Source organism: Ixodes scapularis, unplaced genomic scaffold, assembly GCF_016920785.2.
Source record: "Ixodes scapularis isolate PalLabHiFi unplaced genomic scaffold, ASM1692078v2 ptg000065l_1__unscaffolded, whole genome shotgun sequence".
Taxonomy (NCBI): Eukaryota; Metazoa; Arthropoda; class Arachnida; order Ixodida; family Ixodidae; genus Ixodes; species Ixodes scapularis.
The window spans coordinates 362244-374466 of record NW_024609904.1 but is presented as its reverse complement, the minus strand read 5'-3'; the positions used below and the strand labels follow the sequence as shown (position 1 = coordinate 374466).

General features: G+C 44.8%; 2 pseudogenes; both read left to right on the top strand.

Annotated features, from left to right (window-relative positions):
- Nucleotides 1-8142: 8142 nt before the first annotated feature.
- Nucleotides 8143-9061, top strand: LOC121833922 (annotated as a pseudogene).
- A 6-nt stretch (nt 9062-9067) lies between these two features.
- On the top strand, nt 9068-9835 carry LOC120849332 (annotated as a pseudogene).
- The last annotated feature ends 2388 nt before the right edge of the window (nt 9836-12223 follow it).

Here is a 12223-nt window from a genome sequence, read left to right as displayed (position 1 = left end):
CTATGCTCAGTGAACAGCCTGAATGGCTGCCTGTTCTGGAAAGGCTGGTTGTCATGAAAGAATTTTAAATCACGTACGCCTGCCCGGGACTGGCCGGCGTTATTCTTTTACCTTTCACGTTTGTAAGTGTGTGTCAATATGTGGCAATAAAAAAAAAAGGATCGGTGGCCGAGTGGGCTGAAGCGCACACCCAGCTCGACGCGCGTGAAGCGAAAGCTCGCGCTGAAGAAACCAGGGAACCTGGGTTCGAGCCCCAGCCCTGCCCGTTTCGATCTGGATGAGCATCGTACCGGCGTGCCGTACGATGCTGCTGCGTGAGCACGTTAAAGACCCCAGGTTAGCAGTTGTACTGCACTGGCAAAATTGCTCATCTACAGTGTAAACCAGTGCCGCCCCTACTGGCAGACCAACCTTACGCTGTATAAATCACTAAAACGTCCAATTTGACTGATTTTTGACGGGATGTTACGAGAACAGATGCCGCAGGTGCCGCCCCCGCCGCCGCCGCTTGAAGGAAATAGATGTAAACGCAACCCGCTCGTCGCCGCCGCCGCCGGGAGCGGATCCGCTCCCGCGGCAACGGATTTCTTCTCACGTGTAAACGTACCATAAGAGCTGCGCTCTAAAAAAAAGGTTCTTTCGGATCCTCAGCCACAGCAGAACACTAAAATCCGGCGACATCCTGAATGAAAAGGGTTGTTTTGCCGTGCTCAGAATATTTTTGTGTAGGAGGTTGTATATGACGAGAAATGTCCAGTAGTTATTTGGTGACGGACATCTTTGTAGTTGAACAGAACTTTTTCTGGAAAGGGCAACTAGGCCAGATAATGACAAATGTGCAATATGTGGCCTCGTAGCCAAATATTTTGTTGGGTTCATCGTTGTATGTGATTTGTCCTCTGTAATTATGAGAACAATTTATTGACAATCAAAAAGTCGCTCGTCTTTTGCTGAAGGATCTCTTTGTCCTCATTTGTAACTCACGCAGTAAGGTACGCCCGCGGGTGTGTGGCAAAGCTTATACGCTTTGCGAGTGAGCTAAAGGGCATACTCTGCGCGTGAGAACGTCAAAACAATATCTCGAAACACAGTAAGGATGAAACTAGGCCTCCCTAATAATTGGGATAAATAAGAAACGCACTAGATGGCAACCGAGAATGCGCAATGTCTTATTTTAACCGAGGGAAAACGAGTATGTGTATTTGATGGCTAGTTTGATGCTCGAGGCGCGTGAATAGCAAACGTCTCATATTCCTCCATGCACATGTGCACAGCTGCACGTAGTATTCGACGTTTATAAAATGTACACAAAGTAAACCAAGGTGCTGGTACGACAAGAGGGTCGGTAATGCTAAAAATGACCGAGAAGTCATGGCTTAATAGGCGTTGTGGTGTCTTTTATTTGCCTAGCTCGGGTGATGCCGAGTCTGCAAATGAACTTCGTTCGAGGTACTAAAACTAAGGGCTGTTTATACTCCGACGTTGAGCGCAGTAAACGCAGCGCAGAGTGCGCGCCTTTCATTGGCCGGCAACCAGGAACTCGATATCTGCCACCAATCAGTATCTGCGCGCGCTGCGATACGCCGCGCCCGTCGACGTTACGTCGGAGTATAAACGTACCTCTCGAGCACACGCTGGGATTGTGAGCCTTGCCGGTGCGTGCCCAATCCATGCTCAAAGCTACGGCACGAGCTCCCGCTAGCATCACGGTCCGTGCCTACGAAACTCTATTTACAGGCAGGGAGAGCTGCATTCTATCGTGTGCCTTCTCTGAACTCTTCCTGCAATAAACGGGTAAACGCAATATATTTTTGGCAGTGCATGCCGATGTCCCAAGATACTCAAAACTACATTGCCATTTCTTTTTTTATCGTCAGCGATCAGAAAAGTTAAAGAAGGTTTTGTCTGCATCCGAGCGTTTCCAACTCCGCTCGCATTATTACATTAGCTGATCGAGACTTCTTACCATGCTCGGCAACTCCAATAAAGGTGCACAGGGGCTAGTTTCTTCACGTTTAAAAACAAAGCTGTCTTCATATTTGAAAAAAAAAAGCTATAGTCTGCCGTATGCAAAAGCAAACAAGTATGGCCTGGCACGCAGGCGCGTGCCTTGTGGGCCTCGCAAAAACAGGGCAGCGGGGCTCATGGCGCAGGAGCAGTAAAACTGGGCGCGCAACGCCCAGTTTTACCGCTCATGTGCTTCATGCTTTAGCCTTACTGAGAATTTTCATTCCTTTAAAAAAATGTGAGAATGTTATCCATCAAAGAAGCAGAAAAACAAACTATCCTGTGTTACACACAAAAAAAAAAAGCAAAAGAAAGATTTTAGCAAACAATGACACCTACGGTTCGAAAATTCTGATGCAGACAGTCAGGCAACACGGAAACAACTGCCGGGAAAATGGACACGGGGCGAGAAAATATTGGTAAAACCTGAAACAAAGAAAAGCGATGTCTGAAAGCAGGTGTCATAAAATACATGACTGTGAAGATGCCAGTGCAAAGAGGGAAGCCAAAAACACTTTCAGTATGAGCATGTTAGTTACGAATTTTCCACAAGTTTCATCAATGCAGTTCAGAAGGGGCATTCAAAATGGATACAGCGCCAATTTATAGCAAAAATTGCTGGGCAGAAGGAGGCATTCAACTAACGACGTCCCAACCGGCAGCAGCAAGTTTTGCGGTGCATACACAGACTCGGCAATTAGTTCCCCACCGAGGTAACTGCTAAAATGAGATCTTAGCACTGTACAGGATGTCAAAATGAAAATGTTGGAAAAAGTTACTTCACACTACTTAAAGGGCAACTCCGCTTCATTTTTAATATTTAGAAAACTATGCAGCCCTCTTCAGTATCATATAGGAAGACCCCATGTCAAATATTACGATCTAATTCCGTCTATATATCTAATAAACTGGCCACCAAACCTTCAAGTGAGCCAAGTCGCCGAAATCTGCCAACTCCAGCGTGCGACGTGAGGCGCAATCGTCAGCGCAGTCAATGCGACGGAGTTGGAGCGGCCAACGTTGAGCCACTACGTCAGAGGCATGACTACGTTATTCTCACGTTTAGTTCGTTTTTACTTCTCAGAGCGAAATTGAACGTCATGAGTTTCTCCTCCCAGTGTTGGCTGAACGGCGTCTACGTGATCACCGTAACGCGGATGCGCCAGTTTGCGCTGTCCTGCGCGCTTATCAGTCTGTTTCTCCGCTCCCCCTCTCCTCTTTCTCCTCCCCCTCTCCCCCGGGGCAATCACCGTCCACGCCATGCACCATAGCCACGCGAAGCGACCACGTGTCGCGTGTCCTGTCCCTCGCCCCCACGAACGTCACAAGACCACGTGGTTCGACGAGACGTGGCCATGACTCTGACTACACGAGACCAATGTTGCTTGACGCAACCGAAGTTTCGGTTTCAGCTATGTTTAAATTAAGATTACACAAATAATATTCCACATTTCGTTGATCCGAGGAAGTAGAGCTGTTTAGCAGTGCTTTGTGAAATGGAATCACATGCAAGCTTAAATTTTTCGGAATTGAGCGGAGTTGCGCTTTAATTCACACACTTGTGTTTGACTACAACCGACTGAGACAAGACCGGTTTTCAAGCTTCTTGTGACTGCTTACGACCGGCTGCACAGCAGTGCAGAAAGTTGTAAACCCTCACAAAAGGCTTAGAACAGGTTTCTTTGGTCATAAGCAGTCACAAGCATACAGCCCAGCCGCCACTTCAGTACCATAAACCGCAGCAGCTGAAAGAAACAACAGAGTAAAAGTAGAAACTGCACACCTTTTATTTTAATATTCAAGACTGAATATTGGTCACACATCAACTTTTGGCACGATTATATCTTCCAGGTAGACAACAGAAGTATCAAAGGAAAACAATCAAGACATTTTTACATACATATTAGACCTCGCCTCAATAAGAATACATCGAGCAAGTTCAAGGGAGCTTGGAACAAGAGCTAGAAAATGACCCAATGTACATTGAGGTGCAGAACACAGAGTAGCTGCTTTGAAACTCATTAAACAATTTCTCCTATTCATTAACCAGCCTCTAGATCACAGCTGGAGAAGAATCATTCCCTACGCACCAATACATTTCTGCGATGACAAATGATGGCATTCGGAGGAAAGGCTGCAGAGCATTGCCAAAGAGTGACTGTGTAGCCAACCAGGCTGGAATAATGATAGAAACTTCTTGGATATTGCTGGCATTTGAAAGGCCTACCTGCTGCAGGCTTTATGCAAATGCCCTTAAGGTTTGTTAACCTAATGCATTAGCATGTGCCCGATGAGGCAAGGCCATTTAGAGAATGGCCGGGAATGCTGCTGGGATTTGTTGAGGCTTCTTACGCATATGCGCTACCTTGCGGTGAGCTTCACTGTTAAGCTGAGCAAAGGCCTTGGGACCTATTTTGCACTCAGTTATATGCATACTTTGATTGAAAAGGCATTGTTTTGCACGAGCTAAATGATTACACATGGGGCAGACTCAAATTACGGGTAAACCGCAAGGCATTCCGCAAGTGCGCATTGGGTTCTGGCGGACAAACAACTAAACTGCGCAAAGCTTTTGGGGCATTGTTTGCACTTGTAAGGTTTTTAAGGTGATACGAGTCTTAACTTTTTTATTTTTTAATTATCTCGCTGAAATGCAGTATACTGATGTATTTCTCATTGGTGATTTTAAACATACAATTAGTTTTCAGATAGCTTTACTAGATCCTGAGTTATCAATAAATATGAAATTTTAATTAGGTCCTTCTTACGGGTCGTTAGCATCTAATTAAGGCTTTAGAACTAATTAATTATAATTATTGTATGACATAAAGCAACAGAAATAGCATCACAGCACAAAGCATATCTTGGTGAATGCAATTCTATAAGCGGTTGACATAATCTAAAGAATTTTATGCTAACGACCCGCAATGAGGGCCTAATTAAAATTACTAATTTAATGATAGCCCAGGATCTACAGGTTTTCCCTCTCATTTTAATCCAAGCGACGACCAATTTAATCCCGGGGTCACTCAGTTTAATCTTAGCGACATACAATTTAATCCAAGCACCACACAATTTAATCCCGGGGTCAGTCAATTTAATCCACAATATATATATGCACTTATTGTGTTCAGGGGTCGTGTTTCGCTTACACATTTGGTAACTTAAAACAATTGTTTATACAATTAGAATTTTTGGCGGGCAATTGATAATTTGATCACTAATGTGATTACTTTGAGTTACTAGTCCCACTATTGACGAGGCTTAATTGATATATTGGTTACTCTTTTTAGAGCACAGTTCTTTGGCACCCCTCTCCGGCTTGAGCGGCGTCGCCTTCGACGTAACCACACGGTGCATGTAGGGTAAACTTCCCTGCTAAATTTAGCGCAAAATTTTCCCCGCTAAACCTAGCAACAATACATACAAAACTTGAAAGTATAAAACAGAGAGGACGAGGACGGGAACAGGACATCTTTCATGTCCTGTTCCCGTCCTCGTCCTCTCTGTTTTATACTTTCAAGTTTTGTATCTATTAACCAACACGCTCGTTTTCAACTGAAACCTAGCAGAAAATTTACTCCGCTAAATTTAGCGCAAATTTTAGAGCGCAGTTCTTAGGCGCCCGTTTCCGGCTTGAGCGGCGTCGGCGTAATTAAGGTCACCCCAAGGTCACATGACCCCTCCCAAGGTCACGTGATCCCCCCCGAGGTGCCCCCCAAGGTCACCCCAAGGTCACGTGGCCCCTCCCTGAGGTCACGTGACCCCCTCCTCCCCCCGAAGTCACGTGACCCCCTCCCCCTGAGGTCAGGTGACCCCCCCCCCCCGAAGCATATTAAAGAATGAAGGCAGGAGGAGAAGGAGGAGGAGGAGGGGTCTACACTCCTCTCAGTACCCTTCCCTCCTCCTTGTACGAAGCAGCACGCATCAGCCAGAATGGCGATTTGGAATGACCGCATTTTATTCCCTCGTGCCCCCGTGTCCGTCGTGTCTTTCTCTTCTTCCAGTGGTGCCATCGTTAACTAGCTGCCACATCACCTTTCTCAAAAAAAAAAGAGTTAAGAGATCTGTGTAAGTCTACATATCGTGGTCATGTCCATATCTTTGTGGTGGCCTTCTATCCCTTGTTCCTCTTCAAAGCAGCGGGCGCGGCACAGACTCAACTTGGCCCTAGTTTACTGGCTCTGTAGCCTCGGAGGTCGTCTTTCGGGGGGATTGTGCCACTGGTCTTAAGTGTTCGCGTGTCCTCCGAAGCACTTGGCCTTTCAAAGTCTGAATGTTGTAGGATCTTGATGCGGAATGGCCCACTACTATGGCAGGTGACCACGTATGCTTGAGGCTGTTGTAGACGGTAGTTTGAGAACCTGTTTCAATATCTGCTAGTGCTCGAGAGGACTTGTCATAGCTAGCCTTCTGTTGTTGCCTTATTTTTGTGAGGCATTGTGACGGCTTTGGGCGGCACGATAACAGGTAGGTAATGATCAAGCCTGGTGGGCAACAGCGTTCTTGTAAGCCGGCTCATCAGTCTTTGTACAGGTCATTGGAGGACCTCGTCTCGTCGAGTGTTGCGCCATTCAAGAAGTGCATAATAAAACTCTTCCATGTTTGCATTTTTTCTCAGCAATTGTTTCGCCTGCCTCACGGCTCGTTCGGCCATGCCATTTGATCGGTCATGGTAAGGGCTTGAAGTTACTTGCTCGATCTTCAAGTTTTTCAGGAACTGTTTGAAGTCGTGGCTCCCAAACGACGGGCCAGAATGGCGATTCGGAATGCCTCATTTTTATTTCCTCGTGCCCCCGTGTCTCTTCTTCCATTGGTGCCATCATTGACTAGCTGCTACACACCTCAAGAGCTGCGTTCCGATTCGGCGTTACAGGGAGTTGTAAACGGCTTTCACTTTTTTCCCGCTAAATCTAGCGGAAAATTTCCCCCGTTAAATTTAGCGGGAATATATGCTCGCTAAGTTTAGCAAAGCATCTTCCCCGTTAAATCTAACGAAAAAATTTCCCCGCTAAATCTAGCGGAAACATTTCCCCGCCAACGTTCGTGGAATATTTTTCCTGCTAGATCTAGCATAAAATTTTTCACGCTGTATTTACCGGAGAAGGTTTTCCCCTAATTTAGTGGAAAAAATTTTAGGTTTAGCGGGAAAAGTTTTCGACAGATTTGACGGGGAAAATTTTCCGCTAGATTTAGCAAGGAAATTTTGCCGCTAAATAAAGCGGGAAACAATTATCCGCTAGATCTTGCAGGGAAACGTTTTCCGCTAAATTTAACAACGAAAATTTCCCGCTATATTTAGCGGGGAAAATTTTCTGCTAGATTTGGTGGAAAAAATTTTGTGCTAAATTTAGCGGGGAAATTTTTCCGCTAAACATAGCGGAGAAATTTTTCTGTTAGATTTAGCGGGGGAAATTTTCCGCTATATTTAGCGGGGAAATTTGTCCGCTAAATAGAGCGGGAAAAGTTTTCCGCTAGATCTAGCGGAGAAAATTTTCCTCTAAATTTGGCGGGAAACATTTTCCACTAGATTTGGTGGGAAAAAAATTCCACTAGATTTAGCGAGGAAATTTTTCCGCTAAAATTAGCCCGGGAATTTACCCGTCATGAACCGCGTGGTTACGCCGACGGTGACGCTACTCAAGCCGGAAACGGGTGCGTAAGCTAAGAGCTGCACTCTAAAAAGAGTAACCAACATATTAATTAAGCCTTGTCCATAGTGGGACTAGTAACTCAAAGTAATCACATTAGTATCAAATTATCAATTGCCCACCAAAAACTCTAATTGTATAAACAATTGTTCTTAGTTACCAAATGTGTAAGCAAAACATGACCACTGAATAGAATAAGCGCATAAATATATGTTGTGCATCAAATTGACCGACTCCGGGATTAAATTGTCTGGTGCTTGGATTGAATTGTATGGCGCTTGGATTAAATTGAGGGACCCCAAAATTTAATTGGTCGTTTGGATTAAAATGAGCGGGAAAACCTGTAGTAATGCTATCTGAAAACTAATTGCGTATTTGAAATCACCATTGAGAAAAAGATCAGTATCCTAAATTTCGGCATGATAAATGAAAAATTTAGAAAAACTTAAAGACCCTTGTTTCCCCTTAAACACTGTTTTCGATAATAGTGGATCAGACTAGCATTATGAGAGAAGGCTTTGGGGGCACTGCTTGCACTTAAATGACTTTTCACCTGTATGCATTCGATTATGGTTTTGTAGAGAGGAATTTTGAGCAAAGGCTAAGGGGCACTGCTTGCACTTAAATGGCTTTTCACCAGTGTGTGTTCGATTATGATTTCTCAGACCAGAATTTTGAGCAAAGGCTCGGGGGCACTGCTTGCACTTAAATGGCTTTTCACCAGTGTGTGTTCGATTATGTCTTTGGAGAGAAGAATTTATAGCAAAGGCTTGGGGGCACTGCTTGCACTTGAATGGCTTTTCACCAGTGTGTGTTCGATTATGATACTCCAGAGAGGCACTTCGAGCAAAGGCTTTGGGGCACTGCTTGCACTTAAATGGCTTTTCACCTGTGTGTGCTCTGTTGTGGTAAGTCAGACTGCTACTGTTAGCAAAGGCTAAGGGGCACTGCTTGCACTTATAAGGCTTTTCACCAGTGTGTGTTCGATTATGATTTATCAGAGCACAATTATCAGTAAAGGCTCGGGGGCACTGCTTGCACTTAAATGGCTTTTCAACTGTGTGTGTTCGATTATGATTTCTCAGAGAGGAACTGTGGGCAAAGGCTTTGGGGCACTGCTTGCACTTCAATGGCTTTTCACCAGTGTGTGTTCGATTATGATATCTCAGAGAGGAACTATGAGCAAAGGCTTTGGGGCACTGCTTGCACTTATATGGCTTTTCACCTGTGTGCGTACGATTGTGGTGGGTCAGCCCGCTACTTTCAGCAAAGGCTTTGGAGCACCACTTGCACTTGAATGGCTTTTCACCAGTGTGTGTTCGATTATGATATCTCAGAGAGGAACTTTGAGCAAAGGCTCGGGGGCACTGCTTGCACTTAAATGGCTTTTCACCAGTGTGTAGTTGATTATGATGACGCAGATGGGAATTTTGAATGAAAGCTTGGGGGCACTGCAAGCACTTAAATGGCTTTTCACCAGTGTGCAAATAATTATGGTAGGTCAGAAGGGAATTACAAGCAAACTCTTCGGGGCAAAGCTTGCACTTAAATGGCTTTTCACCTGTGTGTGTTCGGTTGTGGTAGATCAGATTTCTACTCTGAACATAGGCTTTGGGGCATTGCATGCACTTAAATGGCTTTTCACCTGTGTGTGTTCGATTATGTCTTCGCAGAGAAGAATTTTTAGCAAAGGCTTTGGTGCAGCTCATGCATCTAAATGGCTTTTCAACAGTGTGCAAATGATTATGTAAGGTCAGGAGGGAATTAGAAGCAAACTCTTTGGGACAAAGCTTGCATTTAAATGGCTTTTTACCGGTGTGTGTTTGATTGTGATACATCAGACTTTTCCTCCAAGTGAAGGCTTTGGGGCACTGCATGCACTTAAATTGTTTTTCACCAGCATGTGTTCGATTATGACAGGTCAGAAGGGAATTATAAGCAAACTCTTGGGAGCAAAGCTTGCACTGAAACGACTTTTCACTCTTGTGGTTCCGAGTGTTGCCGAGCACTTGGGACGAGCCATCATACATGGGAGGATGCTGGCACTTGGATTGTTCATCACCATTGGCAGCCAGATGGCTCAAAATTGCATGCTGATCTCTGGTGACATAGGTGCAGGAACAGCATCCAAACCAGATGTCTTTGGTGACTTTCAGGGGGAAGCTGGTTTCCCCTAACCATCTGGCTCCATCACCTACAAGAAAATACCATATATATTGACACACAAGGAAAGCCCAAACAACATCCAGATGCAGCTGTCCTGTTTAATAATTTGCTGCAATTTGGAATTCGATTCACAGAAGCACTCATTTGCAACTGGCACCATTAAGTGGAGTCTCCAGTCTTTAAAGGAGAACCGGCACGACGAAGCCCCTCACGTCGCTCATAAAAGTCCACTGCGTGTCCTCTTCAACGTCACACCGTTTTAAAGAATTTGAGATCGCTGAAAGGGCCCAAAGAACTTCAAACTTGAAAGTGAAGCGTTGTCTGCTTACAGCGATGGGTGGCAGACGCAGGCATGGAAAGGAGTGTTTGATCACGGAATGCGGGCGACACGACACTTCAGGTCGGGATGATTCGGAGGCGTGTGAAAAGCTCGAGTTGCAGGTTAACTCCATCTTTGACGCCACTGCACTGCTGCGGGTCACGCAGAAACTTTAAATTCGGTTTCGGGAAATTGTTTTTTTACTTAACAAATACTGTAAACGACTTATTTTTCGCGAGCTTAATATTTCGCGATTTAGGTCAAAGCTGAAGTTTTGGAACAATTCGTGGGTTTTAATTTTCGTGAAGCGGTGGGATCTCAATCTAGATTCCAATGTGTTTACATTTTACCGGAATTGTTTGCAGGACTTATTTTTTGCGAATTATAGACGATTCGAGAATTTTGCAAAAATTAGGTCCTTTTGAAAATTAAGTCATTTACAGTACTTAGTTCCGAACTTCTGAATCTGGAGGGTAATGTCCAGGCATCGGTTTTAAAGGGCCCACGAAACGAAATTTAGGCCGGGATAAATGAATTTAAAGTGGGATTTTACTAATAGAATATCGTTTAGTGGACCAAACTAAAAAAAGTAGAAAGTCAAAAGCCTGGCTTTTAGTACGAAAATCTGAAAATACAGAAGACTATTTTGCACCTCCTTCCCCTCGAAAGCTCTCTGATTTTTCAATGCGAAACATCCACGGTACCCGAAGTATTCACCCGCCCTAAACGCACGTCAAGGGACACTGGACCTCACTTATCCCCTTCACCTTTAAGCTAACAGTGCAGTGGAAGCTGTGCGCTTGCCGGACCAATCAGCTGCCTCCCTTGCATCAGGTGACCTTGTTCTCAGGTGGGTATGCGCGAGGGCGCGTGATCAAGTGGCAAAGTGTGGCTGGCCGAACGAGCATGTAGCTTCCACAGCACTGACTGCTTCGGGATTAATGGATTGCGGAAAGCAACTTTTGTTCCCAAGTTCTAAGCGACAGGCTAATCTTCTAGAAGTATGGTGTCCGGGTACACAAACCAGAATCCCAGCAAGAGGGGTTTCCCTTCTTTCCGTCTTCTTGAACTGTTTGGTACAATGCGCAATTTGTGAGTTAAAGAGAAAACTTAATAAGGAAAAAGTTGAAAAATCGTTTCAAGTAATTTCAGATTAAAAAAAAAAATTTTGACCTGTCAGTGCCCCTTTAAGAAGAAAGACACAGGGCAGCATAAGACACTACAGGGCTAGATTTGGAGATGCAGATGAAATGTGCCCTACATGTAAAGAGGAGGGAAACATTTGAACTTGCGATTCTAAAATATAAGAAGCTTAGTGCTGCCCTTTCCAAAGGGGCGACAGACATACCGGGTGCCCCGAGTTTCACTGCAGAAGGTGGAAGTGTGGATTACAGTAAAGTAGACGCAATAATTAGGAGGTTAGAGTACCGGTAGAAATTATCTGGGGAAAACTGAACGAAGAACTAAGTAGCACAGATGGGGGACAGGAGGAAGATTGAGACTCCCTCCCTCGTGTCTCTGGAGCAGGGTCTCAACCCTGTGCCCAGTGGGTCTGGTGTTGGAGCGACGCCAACTAAAGATTGGCGACTCCCTCGATGGGGGAAGGAGAAGGGGGTGCGCATTTTGTTTTTTTGCCCGAATACTTAAGAAACACATGCAAAGAAAAAAAATTTTAAACAGCCTGGATGGGAAAAGGAAGTCGTAAATACATAAATAAAACTAATTTACAACGAAAAAGAAAACTTTTTACATCTATATTTACGACACGAAACAAATTTGTAGTTAGCGCCCGCGGGCACCCTCGGAAAAGTGGCCGCTATTTATCTGTGACTGGTTGCTATTTATCACGTGTGGCTTGCACTCTTTTGAAACTTCCTATGGTCTCTAAAAGTTACTTAATAATCTTCGTTTGAAGTACAGGAAAGAACAAATATTAATAATAACTTTTAGAGCCCAAAGGAAGAAAGAGCTCAAGCACCATGTGATAAACTTGCGTGCCGGTCAGAAATAACGGTGGAGGCACGCCGGAGTGTTCCCTTCTGGTGGCTGCGGCAGCGGCGTGAAGACGCATTTAACCAGC